The sequence below is a fragment of the Dysidea avara genome, chromosome 12 (genome assembly GCF_963678975.1).
Source record: "Dysidea avara chromosome 12, odDysAvar1.4, whole genome shotgun sequence".
NCBI classification, from domain to species: domain Eukaryota; kingdom Metazoa; phylum Porifera; class Demospongiae; order Dictyoceratida; family Dysideidae; genus Dysidea; species Dysidea avara.
Window position 1 is genome coordinate 15575111 of NC_089283.1, and position 27718 is coordinate 15602828.

General features: G+C 35.1%; 1 protein-coding gene and 2 long non-coding RNA genes across 4 annotated transcripts in view; 2 read left to right on the forward strand and 1 right to left on the reverse strand.

The window, feature by feature from the left end:
- Positions 1 to 4845, reverse strand: part of LOC136241689 (uncharacterized) — a 152715-nt gene extending 147870 nt beyond the window's left edge. The window contains exon 1 of the mRNA XM_066032952.1: positions 4689 to 4845. The gene's annotated coding sequence lies outside the window, so the exon portion shown is untranslated. The remainder of the gene's footprint in view (positions 1 to 4688) is intronic.
- The window catches only part of LOC136241698 (uncharacterized), a 101683-nt gene that overhangs the window by 3732 nt on the left and 70233 nt on the right, over positions 1 to 27718 (forward strand). For both annotated transcript variants that reach the window (XR_010694375.1, XR_010694376.1), the window contains exon 3: positions 1164 to 1246. This is a non-coding gene — a long non-coding RNA (uncharacterized lncRNA). The remainder of the gene's footprint in view (positions 1 to 1163; positions 1247 to 27718) is intronic.
- On the forward strand, positions 23623 to 24171 carry LOC136239788 (uncharacterized). The gene is made up of 2 exons (XR_010693601.1): positions 23623 to 23669; positions 23864 to 24171. It is a non-coding gene; the product is annotated as an uncharacterized lncRNA (long non-coding RNA).

Below are 27718 nucleotides of genomic sequence, written 5' to 3' on the forward strand. Positions count from 1 at the left end.
TTAGGGGGTTACTAAATCACGTTGTCACCTGACATTAGTCACCTACACATGTTCATTTAGTAACCCGCCCTCAGGCAATTTTGTATGTGAAAAATACTTATAACACGAAAGGTACACTGGAGTACTTGATAATACCAATACTGTAATACAATTCTTCTCCAATAATTCTGGATAAATAGTAGACTTAGCGGCGTATCTACAGTAGGTCTAACCATTACTCTGGTTACCGGTCGAATAATTATTTTTGTGGGTGCTGTAAGAACTTCAGGAAGAAACCATTCTGCTGTTCTGCATTGCTCTTTCACCCCACACTCATGACAAAGGTATGTACTTTAAACCATCGTCTAAATAAGTTAGATACCGCGACCAATGGGAACTAAGCAATTTGGTAACCTTCTGGCCCTTAGTGGTACCCTTGCTGCGCTTGGGACGCTACAGCCTCGGGTTACTAAATCACTTAGTTCCCTTGGTCTTGGTGTCTAAGCAGCTTTTTACATGTGAGCATCAGTCCACTGTTATACCAACTATGTCAATCTCTGTAGAGAATGTTTTTATTATGTATTATACTTCCTCTCATTTAAAATTGATAGTTACAATCAAAACACTTTAAGTTACAGATCTTTCCCTTTTAACTTACAGTATTGCTTGCCCAATTATATAAGTGTTGTATGGACATGACCAATAGTTTGGCAGCTTCTGGCTAGTGTTAGTTTGCATACTGATACAGAGTGTAAAGAACAAATGCCTGGTGATCAGGATTGCTCAGATGGAGAAGTATGTCAGGCAAGGAAACAAACAAAAAGACTTTCGAATTGGCTTTGGGTGCTGTTGACTCACATCATGATCATGCCTAACCAGTAAGACACTGGGCCACTTGTGCATTATTCAGATACCATGCAACATGTTACATACTGAACTCACACTTGTAACCTATGAGCTACATACTGTAGGTGGTATATATATATATATATATATATATCTGTTATTAACATTTCCAACTGTCATGCATGTCTCACGTAATGGGTGGTGGGCTTCACCAACTCCTGTGGGGTACTAGTCCTGTCCTACAAGAGGATTTGCCTATATGTACTCATACAATTTTCATACATACAGTTTAATTTTTAAAAGGTAAGTACATTAATCCTATTTTCTTTGAAAACTAGGTGTGCCTGGTCACAGCTGGCAGCTGAAGAGTACACAGACTATGAATACACAGACCAGGACATCCTGACAATTTTCCTAGAAGGTACATGTTGTGTCTGACTACAATTAGTGTCTGTTTGGTACCAAAATTAAAGTAACAATTGTCCTAAATTAATGAGAGAAGGGGTGATGGCTAAATATTGTAAGACAGAATCGAAATGCATGCCACAGACATATTATGTAGTAAAATTATAGCAACACCACTAACAATTGACTAAACAATAAGAAATGTCCAAGGCAGCTTTACATGGACATGCTACATTTGTGATGAAAATGCATTCTGTGATGTAAGTAAAAATACATCAAATATTCAGTGTCCCCCACATCCGCTCATGAAAGAATAACTTGTTAGCTTCTACCAAGTAATAAAGGGACAAATTTAAACAGCTAGATATATAGGAACCAGTAATTTTACATAAAGGTATTTTGGGTGGTACAGCACATTCATGTATAACTAAAGCGGAATCCCTATGCTATCAGGATTGGATAGGTTCACCTTACTAATGGCCATGGTTAAGATTTTTACACTAATTTACCACAAACAGTTTCTAATGAGGTACAACATAACAAAATAGCACAACAAATATGCAATTATGATTTAGCAAAGTCATGTGACAGAAAGACTCGTCTCAGTAATAAATGTGCAAAGACCTTTATGTGCTAAGATGCACAAAGATGTGATATATGTGCAAAGTTGTGTATTAATGCGCAATGTGTAAAGACCTTTATAAAAGAACCTATAGGCTTCCATAAATAAAAGCATTGTTTTTATATGAGATCAGAAACTACCAGAATGGTTTACACAATCAACCTTATAATTATAAATCCCACTGCACAAATAAATATTATACATACTATCACATCCCTATTGTCACTTTTGGTGTTGTGTTTCATATCACAATGAGAACAGGCTGAGTAAAAGCAGAATTTTTGAGCATTCATATGATGTAATTCTTGATGACTCAGCACAAGAACAATAATTTGCTCTACTGAACACCTACATGACCACACAGGCAGCCATGCAATTACTCCACTGTAGCTTCCTGCGTTGTGTCAACTTCCCATGCAGCCTTATATAGTAAAAGCACTAAGAAATACATGTTATAGGGGAACTGGATGATGAGGTCATTAATTGAACAAATCCGCTTGGAACCACTAGCAGATTACATAATCTAATGTCACTGTGGAAATATTGCTATGATTATTGTAAAAGGTATATGCACAAAAATACACTGATTTCACACTAAACTTTACAATACAAAGTATACTACTTTTGAGCTAATATGAAATACAATTTGTTTCCTAGTAAAACCAGTGAGTTTCTAGTTTTGCATTTCACATTTTGAAGCTCACATAAGACATTCTACTAAATAGGGGAATGTATAGTAAATACTCTCTTCTGCATGGGCATACAAAAGGTAAATGAAACTCACAAGAAATCAACTTTCAGAAAAAAATAGCCAATGTTAAAAACCAAATTAATGGTGATAAAACATGCATGGTAAATACCCTACAGATATGACACTTCCCCTTCAGTACAAGTGTTGACTTTCATATTAAGAATAATCACTACCAGAGACGTATGCCATGAAATGTCTATGATTTTTCCATGAAATGTTAAATCTCCCCTATGAAATGTACAATGAAAGTTGATTCATGTTATACCAGGGTTTGTTTCATGGGCCATGAAATACGTCTATTGATCAGAGTATCATGGTAATTTCATGGCGTTGCAGAGATTTCATGGGTGCAGTACCCATGAAACGTTAAAATTCATGGGATAAACCATAGATATTTTCATGGGTATTTTCATGGTTATTTTCATGGTAATTTCATATACCGTATCTGGTAGTGAATACTCAATTATCTCATACTTGTTTGGAAACATTGCTATATGCTTGGCTTACTTAAAACCACCTAAGCTCATTTCATAGAAATCACATTATCACAATAATTATACATGCCATACATACAAAACCAACTATCACCATAATATTCATTTTAGGGGGCTACATTAGTAAGCATTTCTGACACAGTGCTCTACTGTGTAAACCATCAAGCTGAACTCATGACACAGTGTATAGCAGTTCCTACACATTTCTGCTGCATATTATATGTATGCTATATGTATGCTATGCATGTAACACATGCACAAGTGCTTAACCAGGATTAAAATACTTCATAATGTGTAAATAGACATGTTAAACCTGGTAATTTCATGCACAAACAGAAATAGTATAGACTAATTGAGGTTCATTATAATATGTGACCGGATTTGCAAAAAAGTATTGGGTTAAATATACAGTACATGTATCATCATAAAAATTTGAAAATTTTAAAATGCTTAGTTCCTTCTAAAAAAGGTGGCTAAGTTACATGTACAGTTACAGTAATTAAGTATACAATATCAATTTAAAGTGCATTATAAAAATGTAATGTTGATCGCACAACTGGCTTGTGTATGGCCCACTGATCCAGACAGCCACTTAAGAATTTAGAGGTCTGGAGAGCATGAGCTACATTTTAACTACAAGGTTGGTTGCAGTCAATGTTATGGCTAAAATTATCATGCACGTATACAGTTATGTATATCAAACACTAAAACATATCTCACTTTCAGCTTGTCAGTACAAATCAACAACTGACAAGTGGGAGCAGTTCCATATAATTTTCCTACAGGCTAAATGTGTTATGCCAAACCTCTTCTTACTTTTAAAGGGATTGCACACAGTGGTGGAGGAAGCAATTGTTGTGAGGCCAGGGGGATGACCAGAGTATAGAATCTCTGGCAGCAGGAGGTCTGGAGGACTGTCTAATCATTCTAGCTTTCATGGTGTCTCACAGTTCACCATATTTAATTATAATATGAAGCATTTCAACCAAAGTACCAACTTTTTATTTGCATTAAACCTCTTGGAAAAGTTTTTAGCTGGGTTAATCAAACACCATTTACTGTATATAAGTAGCCTTGAGACACTGGTAACACCTGATACAGTCATAAGATACCAACTTTCAAAGTAAGAGGACAGTGGTTTGATTCCCAATGAGGAGTTTTTTACTGATAGTAACATGGTTTTATGAAGCACTTTGACTGAGTATTCTATATTAGAGTATAACAATTTTTTCACAGTTTTCAACCCCACTCCAAGAAGGATGATTTCAGCAAGATATCATTCTGAGGGAGGCTTCATCACATCAAGGGGTCTTGAGCCCCCCTCCCTCATTCTGCCACCTATGATTGTACATGATTGCCAGAGAACTTTTCTTAAGCTCCAGCTTGACTAATCTCACATTACAGTTTTTATTGTGCATATATATCTTTACTATTCACAAGCCACTATAATATAATTATTATCACTCCTGGAACTAAGCTGATTAGATTAATTTTGTCCTCAAAATCAATTGTCAAGAATGCTTTGTCAATGAAATTAATAGTTCGTTATCATGTATGATCCGATATAAGTTACAAAGTGGATGAGACTTACTTGATACTAGTCTTAAGAATAAACATGACTCTTGTGACCTGGGTCATCCAATCTGGAGTTAGGATATTCCACAGTTGTTAGAAGACAATAAAAATGAACAAGCACAGAAACTACTGGCTTTATGTTGGGGCTTGCATATTGAAGTGAACAAATAGTGCAAACATAAAAGAGACAGGCAGTGCTACAAGAACTAAAAAGTGGTGACTGAAAAATACGATCACTCTATTATAAATGTTCAAGGTACTTGTAATGAACATAGCACCACTAGTAGTCATAGCTATCATTTTACTGAAAATCCATTAAAATCTTTGTGTGAGTCCATAGCTTAGTCTTATTATTTTAAATTCAATAGTGCATTGACAAGTGGTGATGGAATAACTAGTAACGATGGACAGAATTATAATGAATGCCAGAGAACAAGTTTCAGATGTCCTTCTAATACGTACTTTCTACTAAAAACTCTATATATTCTTTTAAGCAGTTGTCGGCTATGTTTTCTATATGGTGGCCACTATTGAGTAGCAACCAAAAGTAGCTGTAGACCATACTTGCCACTGCTTTGGATAGTGGATATAGAATTGGTCAACCAAGTTCTCCCTACATAACATTTACACTGATAATTGAAAGTTGAAAACAATGGCTCTCACAATGGCAGATTTCATTGTACCTATCTAGTGCAAAGTTGTTCTCATGCAGGGGATAATGAGCTATGCTGTAATAGCTACCATTGCTTCATCTCTTGTTTCACTACTTTTGGGCATGACTGGATTAGCAAAAAGGTACCTTTTCCACACATTTTACATGATCAGCAAACAAAATGATATTTGTCTCTTTATACTGATTAACTTGTTCTTAGTTTCAAAATGCAGTCTGATACTTTAGCTTGATTTAAAGTTATGAAGCTTTAAAGTAAAAAAAAATGGGTCAAATTTTATGTGTGAAAAGGGTATCTTTTTGCAAATCCAGTCACTATATAATTATGTTGTAAAGGTTTTTGCCATATTTATAATGCGACTAGCTACATAGACATGTGTATGTAATATAGTGTATTTATTATTAGAGAGTATTTGATTACAACAGTTTTGACATTCATATACAATAAATCTATAGCTATTTTTTGGCTAGTAATATGTATAGTAATGTCTCAGATCATGTCTGCATGCTGAAAGCAACATCTTTTACGTGCCTGGTCACTGCACAGTTACTATTGTACTGTATGATATTGCTTGCTACAGAACTATTTAGTTACAGTTACATATTACCCAAAAAATAAAGTAATTATAATAATATTACATATTATATTACTTTGTGTCCACAGCCTTAAGCTGTCACATGTGAAACTATTACCCAAATTCTGTTGTTCTCTTGCTCACAGACAGCCATACATTTATTCCACTATAACTTCCTGTGTTGTGCCAACTTCCCATGGAGCCTTATATAATTATTATAGTAAAAGCACTAAGAAATACATGTTATGGATGATGAGGTCATGGATTCAAATGAACAAATCCACTTGGAACCACTAGCAGATTACATAATCTAATATCACTGTGGCAACATTGCTATGATTATTGTAAATATTTTATGTACAAAAATACATTGATTTCACACTAAACTTTACAAAACAAAGTACACTACTTTAAGCTAATATGAAATACAATTTGTTTCCTAGTGAAACCAGTGAGCTTCTAGTTTTGCATTTCACATTTTGAAGCTCACATAAGACATTCTACTAAATATGGGAATGTATTTAAGTAGCACATACTCTCTTCTGCATGGGCATACAAAGGTAAATGGAGCTCACAAGAATTCAAATCTCAGAAAAAAATAGCCAATGTTACAATCAAAATTAATGGTGATAAAACATGTATGGTAAATGCACTACAGATATAGTGCAGCAAGCCTCAAAAATTAAGAGGAACGTTCACTTTGTGATAAAAACATGGAATTTGGTGGAGATGTAGAGTAAGGCATTCTGAATCATTGCAGGATGGGTACTACCCAAATATAATTTAACTTAGTGGATTATTATACACTAAAAATAAACCATTAAATACCATTGATAGGGCAGTATCATTTCAAAAATGATAGATCAGTACACACGTACATTAATTTACATAAATTGTTTGCTACAATGGATGCAGTTTATGAAGTGATATATCATACCTGCATATGGGGACCTGGGGACAAGCATTGAATTTAGGTAACAAAAAGTTATGTTTCTTCCCGAATAGAATAGGGATGGAAACTGTCTGAATATGGATTGCTTCTTATGTTTTGTTGCAACTTCAAAAGGTCTTGCCAAGGCTATGCAAATGCTTCTGAGCCAACCTGTACTGTTCAACCCTTCTTGCATGTGTTACATGTTGAGGTAATGCTTTTTTTGTGGGTGAAATATTTATAACTACACATGTACAGTTGACAAAGAGGTTTGGCATGCTCCATTACACTGTTTGGCTTCAGATGTTTTAATATTTATTAAGTAAAGCAAAACAACATATGTGACCAGATTTGCGAAAAGGTACCTTTTTCACACATAAAATTTGACTCATTTTTTCAACTTCCAAACTTTGTAACTTTGATATCACTGCAAGCACGTATCTGTAATTTTCCATGAGTGTGCCTACATTATGTGGCTACATTGTGATACAAAAAGAAAGTCAATCAGTGCAAGGAGTCAACAGTTATGACATTTTGTTTGCTGGTATGTCAAATGTGTGGAAAAGGTACCTTTTCGCAAATCCGGTCACATATTACATCTTTGTAAGCATCTCATCATTCAGAGCACGATCACTATTAGGAGCACTATAAAGGTAAGCCAAATGTTAAATTTAACATTTCGAATATCCCATCTCCCACTAGCAAATGCTGATATAGTGTCAAATGGATGGAAGAAAGGCAAAGCATTTACCTTTTCATGTTTTGATGCAATTATAATTATTTATGTAGAAATATATAAGGCTAAATCTTTAAACTCCCATTCCTCTGTCAAACTCAAATTGTTTGCTGGGGCAATTACTAAACTAGAACATCAGTGTCCATATTTAGTGGACCATATCTTGTAGCATGAGCAGCAGGAATTAACAGTGTAGTATCAGTTGCTTCATGGTTCCAAGCTTCAATTTCTGCTATCAATTCAGTGCTATAACTTTGTTCATTGAAAGATCTCTGTTAAGATGAGTGGTAGCTAGCTATAAATTACCTTGTGGTTAACATCTACAGTTTGTGTTTGGAGAAATATACGTAGCAAAGATATTTCTCTTCTTTAGTATTATTGTTACTCAAAAGGTAGACCAGTTCTAGGTAATTATGTTATTTAACACACATCTTCTGGAACCTCCCCCAGCCTTATGAACCTATTGTTTGAAGAATAAAGATCCAATACAATGTCTAGCCTCTCAACATCTGCAAACAAATCGGGAACCAAAAATGGCATCAGATTGTTGTCCTCATATTTCAAAACGTCTTGATATTACCAACAGCAGATCAGACTTGACTCATTACCTATAATGCAAGGATTTGGTAGGCTTAAGCCAGATCATCAATGGAGAAAGTACAGGACAACTTTTGTGAGGCTTTAAAGCATTTCTAATTTAAAAGCTGATTCTCTTGACTGCCATACAGTAAACAACCTAGCAGAGAGTTGACAATCTTTTTTGAGTGCTGCTGTTTTAAACTGTGTTTTGGCTCCAATTATTGAGCTAAACAAGTTTTGCTGAAATAGCGAGTTTGCCTCTGTGCCTAACTGTTTAGCATAAAAATAAATTGACTGCATCTTCATTCAAATCTCCTTAGGGTCTAGCATCTCCTTTGCATTACCCAGCTTAATAGAAGTAGTATTAACCTATTTTTCAAAAGGTGGTTGGTAGTGCAGAGCTTGTTCATGGTGCCTAGAACAGAGTTCCCTCCATCATCCACAAATTGATTTTATTCAAGCAATCCATCTCCATAAGTTGCACTATATAACTCTGTGCCATTCTATTATGTGTTGATTGCTGAACACTAGTACTCCCATATCTTGAAGGTGTGCTGGTAGCCAGCATCCATACAGTAATTAACACAAGGAGATGGAAAAATTAGCAATTTTAAATTTGAGTAGGGACCACAGTGGAAAGAAAAAGTAATGAAACAAGAGGTTGCCTACACATGTAACCATACTAGTGCAAATTTATCCCTACTTTAGTCATGGTTATAGCTAAAGCTACCCTGAAACAACTAAAGTAGGGATAAATTTACACTAGTATGGCTACATGTATAAGCAACTACCCTTGTTTCATTACCTTTTCTTTCTACTGTGGTCCCTACTCAAATTTAAAATTTCTATATTGCATATCGCATCAAAAGAAGGAATGGTCCAGCTATAAATTGTTGTCTGAAAAGTGAAGTATATATTATGCTGCATTGTCAGCCTGTGACACAGCATTATGAATCAAGATCTGTTTGAAAAGTGCCTCTGCAATTAAAATAGCTACTATGGAAATATGGATGATTTTCATTGCGAAGGGAAACTATCTCGCACTTCGTCTACCTCCGGATCAACACCTTGCACTGTCAGCAAGATGAATGGGATGCAAAGGAGGACACTGGTAAGTCAATGAAGAATGCAATGCACGTACAACCTTGAATAGTGAAAACATCAAGTCAGTAGCCTTAGCCATTATTGAGTTATGCTTGTCTGAAGACATCAGTCAGTCAGTCAGTCAGTCAACATCCATATTAGAACATCCATATTGGACAAAATACTCTAATAGAGTAGTCGTTTATCCAAGTGTTCAGATAATTGAGGTTTGAATAACGGGAGCACTGTATGTATTTAAGCTATTGTAGAAGTTCCGACTTCATCAGTCTATCAATAACACAGGGTTCAGCTGTACAGATGTCTATGTACCAAAATAAAATTATGAGAGCTAAATTAAGATCATCTTCATCAAGATCATCATCATAACATGTATACTTCTTTGGTTATAATAGCATGTATACTAGGATATCCATCACAGTATATATGTATATACCTGTTCTTGTTGTAAGTAGCTGGACTTGCAACTTTGGGTTTAGTGGTTCCACCTTCTAAACATTGAAAGTGCGACAAGAAGTATGGCTTGCTTGTGATGTTTGCTCACTCCAGTATCACATATATTGCTGTGGCATTAATGAACAGACGCTTCAGATGTGGAAAACATCTGTAACTTACAATAAAACACTATTTCATACAAACCTCTATATACTTTGAAATAGATACTACAGTTTTACTTTGAACTATGTAACTAAGTACAGTGAAAACAAAATTAGATAAGTGATGAATTTGAGGATTTGATGAAAGAGTCATAATCATTTTAATGTGTATTCAATGCAATTGCATGTATGCATGAGTACATAGTACCCAAGTATTTAGCTAAGAGAAAAGTAGATTTATCCTTTTCCTATCTTACAAAACGGTGGCTAAGTGACAGTGCTTTATAACTTAACAAAGAAATTTGTCACTGAATTTTAGAAAATCGACACAAAATATTCAATGATTAAGTAATAAGCTTCTTGGCACAAATCCACTTGTTAATGATATCAATTCTCAATTCCTTGAATTACAATTGAAATATTTTTAAAACTGGACCCTGCACTAAACAGCATCACCTAAACATTAAAATTCTAATTATTTCATGTGTGACGTTATGGGTGATTTTCTCACAAAGTGAGTTAAGAACTTCGTATCAGGTAGTAAATTATAGACAAGCTTTTTAATTTAAATATTTTGTTGGAGAGTTTAGTGGCATCTTCATTTAGGAATGATTTGAAGTACTGCTTAAAAGTAAATACCCTTACTTAAAAGGCAGATAAGCAGTAGGTGCAAAGTTAATCAAAAATGTAACAGCACTGCACATGCCCATGTTAGGTATTTGCGTCAACTATAAGTTGCTGTAAGATCCTGCTACTGTGTCAAATTGAAATATGATTTCCTGATTAGCAGTAGGTGTACATCTGCCATCTGAAACTATAGAGCCTTTCGTTTACATGCTGACTGTAGTTATAAGTCAGTAGACGTTTATTAGTCTACTTCATTAAGGATTTTAGAGCTGCTGTTAGTAATTGGTTCAAGTACTAATGGTTGTTTGCTGTGGATAAATACATGTACATGTACATTTGCTCTGTAGTCTTATGTTAGGCAGGAACAAGATGCATTAAACAATACGGCAACACACAGTGCAGAAATTTAATAAACACACATGTTAATGCACACTGTAGGACAATCTGCTTGAAAGACAAATGCACTATATACACAGATTTGAATTTTCTTCAATAATAAGCAGGGGTGCTAGTATATCCCATGCAGCATTTCAGTGACATTGCAATGTTCATACATCGATTAGGTGGCTATGGAGATCATGAAAATGCATTAATCCAAAGAATAGCATGCAGTGTCCGGAAATAGTATATATATGAAACACATTAATATTGCCGTGCTGTATCTCATTCTCATAGTTGAGACTCCAAGCTTTCGTCAACATACGACCATAGACTGATATTACATGCCCTAGAGTTTCAGGGAAATCAGAGTTTTTGTTACAGACTTCAGGGCCACTATCTAGATTATTGATTGTTTTGTCCAGTTATTGGTTGTTTTTCTATACGTATGTGCTTCATATTCCTAGCTGCTTCAAATGTGTTTTGGCTGATATTCTGCATTCGAAGTACTTTAGCCAAGACCTTATATGGTCCAAATATCAGACTGATTGGTTCAGCCATATGACAGCTATACAGGTGTCTGGGAAAAGATTGTCCAGTTATATTTGATGTATATATCACTCTATAAAGGTTGAGCACTTTGACTACAATGCCTTAAATGGTGGGATAAACCAGCTAGCACCCCTACTAATTGAAGACAGTTCTTTCATATTGTACCCTTTACATCATTAAACTATAAAAAATGTCTCAAAGCCATCATACATGCAGAGATTTGGACTACATGGCATGTTAATGCACTGTATACTAGATCCATCTGCTCAAAAACATTAGTTAATGGCATGTAAGGAGTTGCTGCAGACAAAACGGACTATACCTGGATCAAACAGCAGTAACACAATGTTCACAGCAACTGTTTCCATCATTTGAGTGGCTGTGGAGATCTTGTAAATACGTTGGCTTCCCAAAACCAAAGAATAGCAATGTCCGGAAATAGTAGTCAACAAAACACACCGACTTCAATGAGCCGTATCTTCCAAACCAAACATAGTTGAGACTCCAAATTTTTATCAACACACGACCATAGTACATAACTTTAAAAAGTTTGAACGTATTCATTCTAAGTTTTGTACATTGATTCTAGCTACACAAATTTTTGTGCCATATTTTGGATGAACGTAGAAGATTCCATACTGACATCATTGTTCATAGAACTCTTCATCAGTTCTCACCAGCTTACTTAAGAGAAACATTTAAGTACACTACAACCGTTACCTCCCATGTTGAAAGAAACATTCATCACCTTTTTGTGCCAAGAGTCAGGACTTCATATGGAAAGAATAGTTTTTACTATAAAGGGATGCAGATTTGGAACTCACTGAATACCTCAATTTACACTGCAGCTACTCTTGGACAACTTAAACACTTATATAAACCTCATTTTAACTAATTTTTACTTGCATATGCATGTATGTTAATGTGTATGTAATTACATTGTATGTTATGTATGGGCACTGCTGAATAGCAGTAGTTTTCTACTGATGCAGTCTTCCCTAAAAAAATTGACTGATGTTACATGCCTTAGAGTTTGGCGGAATCGGAGCTGTAGTTACTGAGTTCAGGGCCACTGTCCGGATTATTGATCACTCTGTCTGGTTATTGATTGTTTTTCCTGACAGATATATTCGCTTCATATTACTAGCTGCTTCAAGCGTTCTGGCTGAATTTTTATATTCGAAGTACTTTAGCCTAGACATTTATACAAAAGTCCCCTGACCAATGTAACATGTGTTTTACAGCTGATGCTCTAGAGTGGTAAGATTTACTGTAGAGTGGTTGTCGTGTACTATTCAAAAGTGAATGGGGTCTGTATTATACTAAAAATATGCTCTATAAAACTAAGCCCAAACAAGCTTTCAGATCAACCCAAAACACTTTCAACAAGTTGCTACAGAATTTTTAAATAATTTATTAAACGGAATTTTCTACAGACTGAGTAAGTAAGCAATTGACTGATGCCTTCAGACAAGCGTAACTTGATAATGGCTAAACCTATGGGCTTGATTTTTTCACTGTTTGGCATCGCTTCGGCACGACAGGTGCCTTTTGGCATACCGCAGTACGTACAATACATTCTTCATGGACTTACCAGTGTCCTCCTTTGTGTCCCATTCATATTATTTTGCTGACAGTGAAAAGTGTCGATTTGGCAATAGCATGTGATTTTTTTTTATTATCCTCTAGGTAATCAGTATAAGCTGTTCTTCCCAACTAAGTACATATACAACACACAGAGCAAAACACAAACAAACAAAACAAACAAACAAACAAAAAAAATTACATATAATAATACCACACTTTACCTTGACCATCTTCTCCAACTGTAAAAATATGAATGGACAAAGTATGTACATAAATATAAGTGTGTAGGTGGTGTATAAATATATTTAGAGTAAAAAACACCTCTTGCTTGTTATTTCAAGGATACACCAACATTGTCATTATCATATCATGTGATCTTTTGTTAACCATTATTTACACAATAATGAGCCTTATCTGAAATTACACCACAGCCATAAAAATTGGCACTGAGACTCAGAGGAAGATATGAACTCTAACTAGCAGGTATGGCTATAAGAAATTACGATAAGTACATAAAAGCAGTTTTCAGTTGATTTTTAAAACAACACTAGATTCCTATTCTTTCAGCTAATTTACGTATAACCATACCTGCTGGTTAGAGCTTGATATCTTCCATCTCAGCTGAGATATTGCCATTCAAAAATTTTCTCCCCATAGTAGCCCATACAAATTTTACAAGAGTCCCCACATTTTTATGTCTGTGACATAATTTCGGATAAAGCTCATTGGGTTGGTAAGAAGACAAAGTGTTGGAAAGAAAATTTGGCCATTCGACTATGCCAGATAAAAGATAAAATTTGGCAGATCACATTTTGGTGAATGCCAAGCATTTGCACTGTATGTGCTATATGTACGTAACAGGCACCCAATAAGATTATTAAAATAATAATAATTATATATATAAGTTAATCTAAAAAAACTGAACAAGTTTTCAGCCTGAACTTTTCCCAACAAATTTTGCCTCATATAGTATAAGTGTAAGGAAAAATTTTACAAACTACAGTATAGTAGGGATCAGTACAATAAATATAGTGCATAAAACAAGAAGGATCATTACTTGAATTGCAAATTTAATGTATTTGCTACTTTAGCCCAAGAAGCCCATGGCTACTACAGTAGGAATTAAATTTGGCACTTCAGGTGATGGGACCCGCTGATTATGCTGGCATAATAATAAGCATAATAGGTGCCTGAAAGCATTGAGCATAATGCTAGCATAATAGGCAGAAAACTTGTGCAATAGTATAAATTCTTCGAAATACATATCCCACAAAAGATCGATGTACTCTAATAGAACAGTCAGTAACTTTTAAATTATAAGGTAGTTGACTGTTCTATTAGAGAATATCGATCTTTTCTGTGACATGCATTTTGACAAGCAAGGGTTTACAATCTGTGCTTCAACCACTTACTGTATTCCCTTAAAGTGCAGAGTTATTAGAAAAACATGGGAACTGAGGTAAAAATATTGAGCATAATGTAAGTATTGAGCATTAATTTAAGCATAATAGGTAATTTTTTAGCAGTGTAGCATAGCATACATAATAGGTAAAATAATGAGCATAATCGGCGGGTCCCTATTTATAGTATTGATCCCGAATGGCATGTAAGATTCCTAATTTTTATACATGCACCTGCTTGTTAATTTCTTTCAGAATATAATTTAACTTCTATAACACTGAACAATAGCGCCAGATGTGTGTGGTGTATGAAGAAATGTGCACCACTACTAATTACTAATCAGAAATGGATAGAGCTGTTTTAAATTAGCTTTTAAAGAGAACAATTATAGAGAGCAATACTAAGCTATATACATTTCCTGCAACAAATTTGCATACTCTGGCTGTTGGAGACATGATGCAGAAATTACAGATGGTTTTCAACCTGCAAATTGACATATTCTGCTATCAGCGAAAAGCGAAGAAGTCAACAGTGAAAAACTCAAGCGCATAAGCCTAATTAGCTGTTATAGGTAAGAGAAGTTTGCTTGTCTGCAGGCATCAGTTAGTCAATCAGTCAATTTTAAAGTTCTTAGCAACTTTTTGGAAGTTGCCTGACCGCACCTGCTAAAAATATACGTATATGGCCACATAAACTTAATTGTTAGTTTCTCATCCTCCTGTACTCAAAATAGCTGTGTGGGAGGGCAGATTTTTATTTTATTTCTACTGAATAGATAGCAGAATTAGTTAGCTAAGATGACTCAAAATGCATGTAATTAGACTGCTCTACCAAGGTACCAACTATAAAAGGTGCTAATTGACCTCCATTAGTCACCAGTGGTCCAAAAATCCTTGATGAAGTACAAAAAATGGCGATGCAGGCGGAGATGAGAAACTGATAATTAAGTTTATGAGGCCTATGCACAAAATTTTATTTATGGTCCAATAAAATTTATTTCATATATGTCAAGCTGTTCACTGGTTTAGATGATGCTTTTCTGGGCAAGTCATTAAAATAAGATGAAAGAATGCAATTTAGTATACACGTACGTATATGCAACATCACTTAAATAATAAGCATACACATTTCCAGTGTATGCATGTGTAGTGCTAATTTAAAATTGAAATCGCATTCCATAAAAAGTAGTGAAAAAGATATATGACAAATCGTGTGGAGCTATTACAACATAGGTATGTGGGAAATCCCTTCATTGACATGTTACCACCATCTGTTCAATGCAATAATTTTAGTTTGCAAACTATAGCATAGCTATGATATACATGTCTGGCTGTTCTATTAGAATGAATGGCTATGACTGCTTTATTAGAATATACTGGATCCTAGTTATACCAGCCACAATGTGTCTCAGGCAATGGTAAAGTGTTCAGATAAGTGAATTGTTCAGATAACTGAAGCCCATACATTTATACAGTGTACAACAGAAATTTATTGCTAGGACAGGATGGCCAATCAAAAGTAAATTTGATTGGCAGTTTGTGAAATTGCATGGCCACAAGACAGAGTTATACATTAATGGTGTGCAAAGCACAAGTCTTCTAGGGGCATGCCTCCCATCCCACCCCCAAGAATTTTTAAAAAGAATCTGAGACCAGTACAGCTACTTACCACTGAATCCAATTCACATATCTTTTACATAGATTTAATTACATTGTCAGTAATAGCCCGAACATATGTCAAACATCCATTAGAATGTTTGTTAAGCTTTTCGTTATCCCACCCATGCTCTATTTTTATGGTTATTAAAAGTATGTTTTTACTGTGCTTTTAACATGTTTATTTTTAAATTGGTTATTAATTTTGTGGTTACAATTTTCACAAATATATGTAATCTACCTTTGTGCAGCTTAGTGCATGCTCATAATGCGAAATAAAATTATCATCATTTTTGTCATTGATTTGACTAATTGAGTGGGTGTAACAACATATGAACATTCATTAACAAAAAATTATGAAAATGATCTAAAAATTTATGAAAATGATCAAATGTTAAAAGTTAACATTTGTTTATGCCCCAGTCAGTAATATGTGTACTGTGTGCAAGAGATAAATCATTTTGAACCAATACAATAACCAGTGTAGCTATTTGGATAAGATAGGGAACTACTGAAGACAGACTTGGCTAAGCTTGGTTAACCATGGTGGTGTGACCTCTATAAACAACTCACTCACAAATATTTTAACACATGTCCTGCCAAGACATGCAAGTCCGGCTAATGCTTAATTTTCTATGTTGTACAATCATAGTGTTAAGCCCTGGGGAGCAGCTATGAGATTACAACAAAAACCATTACAATCTGGAACAATCTGCCAACACATAATTATATGGCTTTGTGCAACTTATCGCAAGAAAACTTCTGTTTTCATAAACATAGTGTACTGTGCATTGCTTTCTCTTCTACTTATGGGAAGCGTTGCTTGTGTAGTGCTCACTTCTTCACCACGCAAATTGTAATAGAGAATCAATAATTGAGATAAACATGAGATAGCTTATGCATGTGTATTGAGTCAGTCCAACAGAGATGAAGACCTCACACAACAATTGAATGGCATTGATAATGAAAGCAACGATGCGATGATGATAATAATAGCCATCATAGTATGTACATGTTATAAATGCTAATAAACAACAATTACAGTTATGAAACCTTTGCTCGGCGATTGGTCAACAGCATCACTTGGTCAGAAAATGGCTGATGACTGACCGTTATATTCTACTCAGAGCTCTGTTGCAAGCTCTAATAGAACATACACCTGTACTCAATATACTCTAATACAACAGTCTTTCCGATTCAGATGAACGAAATGAGGCTAAGAGTTTACTGTATATTTATCAAACAAGTATATATTAAGGGGCATAGTTGCCATGTTGTATTATCAACAGTAAAACTGAGTTGATTAAAGCTAAACTATTGAGGGTCTGGTTGCTATGCTCCAATCATTTAAGGGTGTGGCCACCGTGTTCTGATCACCTAAGGGTATGATTGTTATGCTTTGTTTTCAGTAGCATTAGTGCTTCAAATAATTTTGTGGCATCTAATGCTCTTCTAAGGTAAGTGTCGCTACAGAAAATTAATTCTTCAGTAGGTTTCCTTGCACGAAGAAGATGACCATGTAATTGGAGATAAAATGAAAGGCTAAGCACAGAATGCAGACACTAACAGAAAACCACATATCACACTTGAATTTAGTGTGGTGTTAAACGGTGGCTATGTGCTGGCCTCTAGCCTTGTTATTGTGATCAAGCTGGCAGTCAGGCAGCAAAGCAGACCAAAATAAAGGTTTTGGTTTGCAAAAAAAAATGTTCAGTCTTCTGTGCTTTCTTGTGGTTAACACTGGATTTGACATTAGATGCACTACTGTAAAGGTGCTTTGTGTTGCATATGATATATTTATTGTATAGTGGCATCATTTTGGCAGGCAACCTTCATTTTGGGGAGAGGGGGAACCCTACTATGCATACTAGTACTGTGCTGTATGATAGTTCAACTAGTCTCAATATGAGTCTGCAGTATGTACTATAAACCATACAAACATGTAACATACCTGCACAATTATAAAAACCAACTGGTCTCACAAAATGCAACTAAAAGTATTGGTTTTCACTTCTGATGGGTATAACCAGTAACCACTTGACTGGAACTTTACACAAATGACACAAACCAAAAGAATGTCACAAAGAATATATACATATCACATGGAATACACAAATACACGTGCACACACCAGATACTAGAGCAATATAGTCTCCACACCATCTTGCTGCCAGTACAGCTCCAGTGTGAGCCTCAACTGACTTCTCAACTATACCCAGTTTGGAGAAGAACATCAACTTGCTTGCAAGAAACAGTGATAATGAGAAACTGGTACATTCTATGCTGGATAGCTATAGCTTGACATATAATTTGGCCAGATCAGAGATCTGTAATACATCAAAATCAATACCTGGAAGCTATGTACTGGAAACAACAAATTTCGCCAAGTAACATTGTATTTATTCAACAATTTAAGTACTAAGATTACCATGGCATTCTCACAATTCCAGTTTGACTAGCTAGGATATACTTGAGAAGAAACAATATTATGATTTACTTTGAAAATATTTATGTTAAATCCGTAGGAGCCGAAAGCCCATTTTAATCACCGCACAATAGTGAATTATTCCAGTACAACTTGGAGAGCATCCGAAAGTGTCCTAGTTCCCTACATCTTGTGGCCTATGTGGATTATGTGAGTGTCCTCATACTTTAAGATTCCACACTAGCACGTTCAGTATTAGATACTAAATATGCTTTATAGACTATAAATCTAAGAACAAACAATAATATTTATATAGTTTTAATGTTACAACTACACAACACTACACAAGCTTTGGTGAGAAAAGGACTGTGATTGTACATTCTCTCTGTTGTTTATTATGAAAAGAAGCATGTTAAAACCTCATTAATAGGGCCAACTATGGAACCAATGATAAGTGGCTCCTATTTTGAGGTGGACACACCTCTTATTACTTATGATATTTAAGTCTAAAATAGAGCATTTTTAATTAAGGATAAAGATGTTAGATAGCAATCTTTTGGGGATAATTTAGCACTAGGAGGCAACTATAAGGTTATTGGTGGTTGCACTAATGCATTATAAGATATTTGGACCAGATGGTTCAGCACAGCTGGTAGGGACCCGCCGATTATGCTCACAATTTTACCTATTATGCTATGCTGCACTGCTCAAAAATTTACCTATTATGCTCAAATTTATGCTCAATACTTACCTATTATGCTCAAATTATGCTCAATTATTTATGCCTCAGTTCTCATGCTCTGCTAATAAGGCCCCTATTCAGTGATTATTAGTTTCTCATCCAACCTTTCTAATTATTATGATGCGGGCGGGAGGGTATTACCATTATGCCATTATTTTATAATATTAACACACTGATGTACAGACCTTGTCCAAATTGTCTTTCTTTCTTACTACAAACATTTCCTTCACCAGCTGATTCTACTTTTCGTGATCGCCAACTGTTTTTCGACAGTCAACTGAAAGCCTGCTTTGATGAAGTCGATAGAGCACGGTTGCAACTGGCACTGCAGCAATTTGCTAAGGAAAACAAAAGTTCTCCTGGAGATATATAGCGCATTGTAGCATTCATCAACAAAAAATTATAACAGTTTGGTATCATGTGTTCTTCTGAGCATGCACAGAGTAAATAATGGCTTACCATGCGGTAGCTTAAGAAGGATGCGGGCGGTGGATGAGAAACTAATAATCACCAAATAGGGGCCTAATTTCCAGTTTATGGATAAATGATAAGTGGCTGAAGCACTAACTTGCTTGTCAAAATGCATATCACAGAAAAGATCGATATACTCTAATAGAACATTCAGCTGTGTGATTGTTCTATTAGAATATATCGATCTTTCTGTGATAACTATTTTAATAAGCTAGAATTCATACTATTACACAAATATTCTACCTATTATGCTAGCATTATGCTCAATGCTTTCAGACACCTATTATGCTCATAATTATGCCAGCATAATCGGCGGGTCCCTAACAGCTGGCCTGCATGATACCCTAACCCAGGAAGATGGGACCCACTTAAATGAAACAATGGCATAGACAAAAAGCTACATTTTAAGTACAATGTTGGCTGCAGTTAATATACCAAAATCGTCTATGCACATATATGCAAGAATGCAGAGTAAGCACGCATTAATCAAAAGTTATAACATTATGGGAGTGGTGTTGTTCTATACCATATGCGTATTTTGTACCATACGCGTATGGTACATACCATATGCGTATACGCGTACGGTACAACCATACGCGTATGGTACGGAAAATCGTACCATCTGAGTATACGTAGCTAACCTGGTATGCGTATAATATCAAGCAGAAGGTTTTTGCACTGCCGTACCCATTGACTACGCCTGATGGCACTCTGCTGTTCGGGGAAGAGGGAGGGGGGAGGAGCTAGTCTTTCTGTTCAGTGAAGATCGAGATACTCTAATAGAGCAATCATATATTTTATTATTATTATATAATTGCAAGACCTCGCACAGCGAGGATAAATGCAATATTCAAATCAAAATATATAGCTACAGCTAACTAAATATATAGCTACAGCACAATTTTACAGTTCATTTATAAGAAGGTTGTTAAACACGGTGATAGATGAAGCTTCAAAAGTCTCAGGTTGCAAGTTGTTCTATATAGCAGTGGAAGGAAAGAAGCTGAATTTATATGTGTCAATTCTAGTGAATGGCAGGGTAAGTTGATCTGATTACTGCGATTAAGATATTATAATTTACTTTACCGCATGATGCTAACCTATTTAAAATAAAGCATTCCTTAAAATAAAAGAATAACATGATATCTCGCATGACTATGTATAAGTGATGAAACTGACATGACATCTTGATTTAGGACAATATATGATAAAAACAATCATGAAATCATCACAATTTTGGCAGATCCAGTCTTGAGTTGCGTTAAGTTCTGCTGATCTGGTAGGATCTGATGAAATTCTACATTGTCAAAACTAATAAAGGTCAATCATCTGGGTTGGAAGCTTTACGAAAACATGATAACACCTAGCTGCATACAGTATAAGTCTGAAAAGTATAAATCAAAGGAAGGGGATTAAATATAATATGTCTTGATTTATACGTAGTCATTGGTGTATATCTAGCTATAACAATGTATCTCGTTGTCTGTTTAACATTTCATTTCATCAAAGCATCTGACAGTTCCACAAAATACATGCAATAGAGCCATCACCCATGGTTTATGTAAGCACCTGTGGATTATTTTCTTGATGTCTTCTGACTTTTGTACATATTGATTTATTGCCTCGTCCGCCTTATTTGTCAAGGATTTCCATCTTGCATTTTTATAATAAATGACTTCATTTATCCACAGTGTAATTGATTTGAAAGTACACAAGCTGGTATACTGTATATGTTCTTTAGAATAGTTGAGTTAAAATGACCAGATTTGTGAAAAGGTACCTTTTCCACACATTTTACATACCAGCAAACAAAATGGCGTACACTGGACTCCTTACACTGATAAACTTGCTCTTAGTATCAAAATGCAGATAGATACTAGTAGCTACTGTACACTCATGGATAATTGCATACAGGCAATTATAAGGTATATGTTCAAAAATTTACGAAACCACGAAGTTCAAAATATACATGGGTCAAATTTTGTCTGTGAAAAAGGTACCTTTTTGCAAATCCGGTCACAAATTATCTAGCTGTTGCATAGCAACTGCACACACTGACAACATATGGTAAATTTTAATTTTTGTTTCTTCTTCCACACAGTACATTGTGGCTGCAATTGCTACACATATATTGCTTCTTATTGGATTCATGATCCATTGTTAATACAATGAAAATTCAAAAACTAGGCCATTATTACAAATGCTACTCCTCCTTCATATCTATAATAGAGTTAATGATGTAATGTAATGATGTGACATGCAGAGTTGGGGGTAACTAGTTACTTTTGTAACTAAGTTACGTAACGGATTACTTTTAAAGTAACTAGTAATATAACTAGTTACTTGCTTTGTAACTAGTAACTTGTAACTAGGAGTAATTGTCTGAAAAGTAACTAAGTTACAATAGTAACTAAATACAATAGTTGCATTGTAACTATAACTAATTATGCTTTAAAAACAAGAGCACTTCAATTTTTGTGCCATATATGCTACAGCCACATTAAGTAGACAGATTCTGTGTACTGTTCTCTATGATTCAGCTTGAGTAACAGACGTAGCAATAATTAAAACTGAAGCAACAGAATTGTTATTTTAAGTGCACATATGTATTGCATCCCTTAATGATGCATATCTGAGCAAAATTCATGTTACAAAAGCAAAAAACAAGTCATAATTTGTACTATGAAAGTAACTAGTAACTAGAGTACTTAGTTACCTTTTGAAAAGTAACTGTAACTGTAACTAAGTTACATGGAATAAAAGTAACGTGTAACTAGTAACTAGTTACTTTTCTGAGGTAACTACCCCAACTCTGGTGACATGATGCAATATAATGTAATTTATGCATACCTGTAACATTAATATTGTGTACTGTAGTTGTAAGAGTTAGTTGTTATTGTGTACTTTCAGTTATTGATTAATAATATTATATACAGTAGTCTGTTTTGCCTATAAATGGTCTGCCTACACTTCCCTACAATTAGAACAATACCCACACATAATATTTATGTGTTTACAAATACTCCTGAAGATAGTCAAAGATTAGTGCAATAATTAAAAGCTATATAGAGCGATATTACCCAAAACTCTACTAGGGGTTTCTCTATACTTGTATATGTGAACTTTGTAAAAATGTGTTTGGGTTTAAAGGTGCCCAATTATCCCTTCAACATAAAACAAGAGCAGTATGCTCCTTGTCTTACTCAGAAACTGAAATTTGAAGTTTGATCTTCAAAGCATTATTTAGGACAAAAGACATTGATTTCTTTTAGGCTGTAGAATTGTGCCAGCATTTAATATTCACGATTTTTCAATGCGTATAACTGGAATGCATAGTGATATAAATGCTAAGCCAGTAGAGGTAGCATTGTAGCTAAATATAAACATAAGATTTTGATATAATTATCCATATACTACATTCTGATTGGTTACAACATAGCAGCCATATTAAATAATTTGCATCCATTGGTAAATTGAGCCAATTTTTTCAGGCATATATATATATTATTTCACTAAATATTTTATTCTATTGTTGCTACATATAATCTATTGTTTACCTTTAATTTGTTAGCACACTATAGCTTCCACTTAAAAATGGATATTTATGCCTGGTGGCACTAAAGGTGTGTCACAGTTGAGCAGACAATTTTAATCAGATGAGCTCGAGAAGTACAATGTATAATGATTGCTCAAACAGAGGAAGACCTGGAGAATGCTGATACAATAACATTGAGGGAGGTAGCAAAGAGATATAACTGTAGAGAAAGTAATGTTTTTACTTTGCTAATTAATGTAAATCTGCATGGCTGTAGCTTATAGCAATATTAGACATGCTATACTCTAAGACTGATGCATATAGTAATTAGTTGTGCAATAATTTTTTTAAAACTGTAGTTCACTGAATCTTTGCTATTGAATGAGGCAGCCTGCTGAGATGAAGTAGGAAAACATAATATGGCAGAGATTTTATGGTGAGTTTATGAGTTCTAATGTATAGTTCAGTAATGAATGTATATTAAGTAGCATTGTTTTATTATTAAGTGCATTGTATAGCTACTCGCTATACTTACTGTCATGCTTGTGGATGGGAAGACAATGTGTTTAGCTACTCTTATCTGAATGTACTCTTTAAAGTTAACAACATCCACATTAATTTGTGCTGTAGGTCCAGTGTGATGAATATACAATTTACAGTATGTATAAACAAGAAAAGTACGTAAACAAGAAATTGGATCCTCAAAAGAAGAAGAGTGTACATAGTATATAAAAATGCAAATACAGTGAGGAGCCATGTTGCACAACTGATGACACTTACGAAGTTCATTTTTCCAGTCAGTTATTAGCTTTGCACAAGCAGTATAATTATGTATAATTCAGTTAGAACTTACTAGCTACCATGCATGTTGTAATTGCTCTCCTTGCTTATTTACCCAATTCTGTTGTAAATTGTCAGTTATCCACACTTATAATTGAGTATATTATAATACCATCTGCATGCTTCTGATAGCTACTATATAAAGTAGCATACATGCACATGCAGTACCATCTATGTAAAGTTCTGCAGACAAAGTGACATAAGATTTAGGTACATTAGTATAGGACTATAGTGGGTATTGCATGGGCATGGCAAGGATAAAATGCATGTATGCGCTGATGAATAAATTTATAGTTACAGCTCAGTAGTATAAGCAGATTATTGTGTTGAATTCTAAGTTTGCTCAGCTAGAACTGAATGCTTGTAAAGACAGCCCATTGTAGCTAGGTGATGGCAAAGCTAGAAGACAATGAGAAAAGGCATAATATTATTACTTTATGGCAAGTATGCCAAAGGTCTGCAAGCAACTGGTGCATAATACGCATATGGTACGTACCATACGCGTATGTCTATACCGTACGCGTATGGTACGGAAAATCGTACCGTACGCGTATGGTATGTACCATACGTGTATGGTACATACCATACGCGTACGGTACACAATACGCATATGGTATAGAACAGTGTTATATAGTAATATACCAAACTTCTTATTACTTACAGCTTGATTAATCTTATTCTACAGTTTTTTTTAAATCTTCAGACTGATTTATATTATATACTTATCATTCACAAGGCCATTATAATTATTCTATCTAAACAATAATCCTATTTGGGGGGCCTCATTACATTCTAGACAACAGAAAGGTAGAGAAGATTCAACGAAGGGCTACTCGTCTCATCCCACAACTTCAAGACAAATCTTACTCAGAGAGGTTGACACAACTAGATTTGCCATCTCTTCATTATAGACGATTGAGAGGTGATCTAATATTTCTTTTCAAAATTCTTAACAATTATTTCACCACCGATTTTACTGATATATATACGTACTCAAGATCTATTACCAGGGGGCATCAATTCAAATTGTTTAAGGAACGCTCAAGACTATTGTGTAGATCTAATAACTTTATCAATAGAATCACCAACAATTGGAATAGTTTGCCTAATTATTTTGTAAATAGTTCTTCGATTAACACTTTTAAATCATTATTAGATAGTCATTTAATTGATTCAAGATTTATTTTTGTATAAGTCATTTAATTGATTCAAGAGTTATTTTTGTATAATTACTGCATTGATCAGGTATGCAGGCTGTGCCTTTACCCGTATTTAATCATAATCATAATAATAATCAAAACAGCAAAACTATGCACCCCTGGGAACATTTTATAAGCTCATTGCATTTTGTCCTTAACTTTGACCCACTTTCATATCTCAAGTGCATACAATCAATTCATCATCCAGGTATGAGTCAAATCCAAATACTCTACAAACTGGATGAAACCCACAGAACTAATACTTGAATGGAACATGACCTTCATGACCTGGGTCATCCAAGGAAATAGGTCTTAATGTAAACATTAATATTTATAGTAATAGTATAATAGCTAGTGATTTCACTGAGAATCCATTATACTTTTGTGCAAGTCCATAGAAACAGTAGACAGTGGTGGTGGAGCTATATCACTATAGAATCAAGAGAAGAGATGATAGATGGAAAGCCAACTATTCATGAATTTTCCTGCCAAAAAATATTTAAAGACTTTGACACTTAGGCCACTCCAAATAAATGCTCAGTTTCACGTTCTCTTCTCAGGCATATTCTCAGGCATATTTGCATGCGGGTGAGCAGTTCATTTCCACTACGAACATAAAACACTTGTATAGACTATATTATATAGTTATACAACGGCCACGAGTGCTCTGCCTGATATAAACGCACGAGCCTGAGGGCCGTTAGGCCCGAAGGCAAGTGCGTTTATACAGGCAGAGCACGAGTGCACGTTGTATAACTGTTATGTACCACTCACTTAATAGGTGGGGAGAGTCTCACAAGACAGCTGTAACACTTATAAAGGCCAGGTTTCTAACATCGATTGTGGGTAACCAAGCCGGACGTTGCGATGACGTTCCCCCTGCAGTACTGCAGCCACCTGAGATATTGAAAGCTAGTACGCTATGGGTTATATCACTAACCTGCATTCGCTGTTCGACTCTCATCATGTAGTGCTCAGCATGCCAGCGTGATCACTCAATCGCCATATAGACTAAGCACCAGACTAATCGCCATAGTGATTCTCTCGAGCAAAAAAAAGTTGCTAAATAGACGTTTTAAGTAAACAAAACCTAACTACTAAACGATTCTAGTCTAATTCTTACTATTCACACTGGCTAAACTCGAATCTGGTGGCATGACAAAACTGGTTACCACAATTGAACATAAAGGTTAGTATTATTTAGAATATATTTGTTTTATTGAGTCATTGTCGAAGTGGGCTACAGTTTAATCTGGGCTGAGATGGCACCAGACTAGTAAGGTGTATAAGTACGTTTATATATATATGTAGACTAGAGTTGTGGCCACCCATGTTGGATTTTTCGATCGCCATTGGCTGCTTGTAAACATTATACGTATTGGTGACGTTATGGCCCACAATCGACCTTTACATGTCAGGCTATAAAAGAATTCGAGTGATCTGTGAAGTGTCTTTCCACCTATTAGGTGAGGTGTTCGTCACCGGCACTTGAGCTATGCTGCACAAAACCGCAGCCAGTGCAATATCTGTATATTGCACTGCGGTCAGTGCATTATAACTTATAATGCACTCGTTGTGGTCTAAAAAACCGCAACCAGTGCGTTATAAGTTATAATGTACTCGCTGCGGTCTGCAGCAGTGCAATATACAAATTATGGCACTGTCGGTGCCTTTGAACTGCCCACGCAGAGTGGTACATATCTATATATACGTATTCGGCATGCAAATTTGACTTACTATTAATTTATTTATTGTTAATCAGCAGGACCCTCCAGGGGTATAATGCTGATGTGCAATTACATGTGTACAATTTCAATTAGTTACTTAACTATATAAGTATGTACAATTACGACAAGTTACTTAATTATATACATATGTACAATTACAATAATAAACTATAAAAATATATGCAACTTCAATAAGTTACTTAACTATATACATAGAAGGGGCTAATTTTTGCTTAAATTCTTCAACACAGTCAGTCTCAATAATCTCATCATCTAATCTATTCCATTCTGGTACAATTCTTGGGAGGAAGGAATATTTATATACATCAATTGTTGGTTGGTAAGGTACTAGTTTAAAGTTGTGTGAGTGTCGGGTCCGTAATACAGTAGATTTAAATGGGAGATAACAGTTCGGTATAATTATTAAATCATCATAGTGTAGTACTTTATACAGTAAAACTAGTCTAGCTGATTTGCGACGTTCTTGTAGTGTGGGCCATTGCAAGTTTTCAGTTTTCAAGGAAGTTAGTGATGCTGTCTCTATTATTTCGTCTCCATGGTTGACCTGTGACAAAATGAGCAGCTCTATGATGGACCATCTCTACTTGATTTATGTTGGTTTGGTGATATGGATCCCATATTGGGGAACAATACTCTAAAATAGGAAAGACAAATTGTTTATATGCTAGCTCACATAGATGGCTTGAACAATGCTGAAG